This window comes from Tupaia chinensis, unplaced genomic scaffold (assembly GCF_000334495.1).
Source record: "Tupaia chinensis unplaced genomic scaffold, TupChi_1.0 Scaffold140737_1, whole genome shotgun sequence".
Classification (NCBI taxonomy): domain Eukaryota; kingdom Metazoa; phylum Chordata; class Mammalia; order Scandentia; family Tupaiidae; genus Tupaia; species Tupaia belangeri.
Window position 1 is genome coordinate 8,184 of NW_006200607.1, and position 1,606 is coordinate 9,789.

The 1,606-nt window shown below is 36.2% G+C and overlaps 1 protein-coding gene across 1 annotated transcript in view; it reads left to right on the top strand.

Moving 5' to 3' along the window:
- The window catches only part of LOC102501925 (olfactory receptor 2L5-like), a 5,231-nt gene that overhangs the window by 634 nt on the left and 2,991 nt on the right, over positions 1-1,606 (top strand). The window lies entirely within an intron of this gene.

Here is a 1,606-nt window from a genome sequence, read left to right on the forward strand (position 1 = left end):
CTGACGGCAGGGCCCCCTTGCTGTGTACAGCATAAGCCCAGCAGAAGGAAGGAGGAAGACCTAACCCAGCTGCACTGCCCACCTCACTGTGGTGACTTTCTACTATGCACTCTTTGCTTACACTTACCTATGCCCAAGATCCTTCTGATTTCTCACAGAGGACAAGGTTCTGTCTTCTACACTATCCTCACCCCAATCTCAACCCCATCATCTATAGTCTAAGAAATAAGGATGTGATGCAGGCCCTGAGAGGAGTGATTAAGAGAATCTGCTCTGTGAAAATGTAGCCAAAAATTATGCCTCAATCCACAGAAATGAAGAGTAATTCATTCAAAAGTGTGTAGGAATTAAAAATGTTATCTCGTGCCTGGAGTACAGGGGCTAAAAATAACCTGGGCAGAAAGAAATCTCCACGAAATTTAAAACAATGCAACGGCTAGAGGTAAGAGTATACAATGAGAAAAACAAAATATGGCATTCAGATATATCTACTTCCTTGGGAAAAAGTTATTTCTTTTTCTATTGTAGGCAAATGGAAATAAATTTACAATAGGAAAATTATTATGCTGAATGGTAACTTCCAGCAGACAATATTTGCTTTTATTTCTACATGACAAAAAGCATTCTCACCAACATATGAGCAGAAAATAAAGAATATTATGAACATCTTTATGCCAAGAAACAAGACAATCTGGATGAGATGGACTAATTACTGGAAACGTATAATCTACGAAGATTGAGCCAGGAGGATATAGAAAGTTTGAATAGGCCCATAAAAAGCCAGGCTATTGAATCAGTAATAGATAACCTTCCAACAAAGAAAAGCCCCAGCCCTGATGGTTTCACCTCTGAATTCTATAAAACTTTCAAAGAGTTAACCCCCACTCTGTTCAAGTTATTTCTAAAGATCCAAAAGGGTGAATCTCTCCCTAATTCATTCTATGAAGCCTCTATCACCCTTATCCTTAAAACAGATAAGGACAGGACAAGGAAGGAAAACTATAGACCAATATCTCTGATGAATATAGATGCTTAGATTCTCAACAAGATACTAGCAAATCTATCCAACAACTTATAAAAAAGATTATACATCATGACCAGGTAGGTTTTATTCCAGGAATGCAAGATTGGTTCAACATATGCAAGACCATAAATGTAATATACTATATTAACAGAAAGAAGGATAAAAACCATATTGTCATATCAATTGATGCATAAAATGCATTTGATAAGACACAACATCCCTTCATGTGATCAAGACTCTGAGAAAAATTGGCATAGAAGGATCATTTCTCAGCACAACAAAAGTTATCTTTGAAAAACCCGTAGCAAACATCATCCTGAATGAATGCAAGATTGGTTCAACATATGCAAGACCATAAATGTAATATAATATATTAACAGGAAGAAGGATAAAAACCATATTGTCATATCAATTGATGCATAAAATGCATTTGATAAGACACAACATCCCTTCATGTGATCAAGACTCTGAGAAAAATTGGCATAGAAGGGTCATTTCTCAGCACAATAAAAGTTATCTTTGAAAAACCCATAGCAAACATCATCCTGAATGGAGAAAAGCTGAAAGCTTTTCCACTAAAAA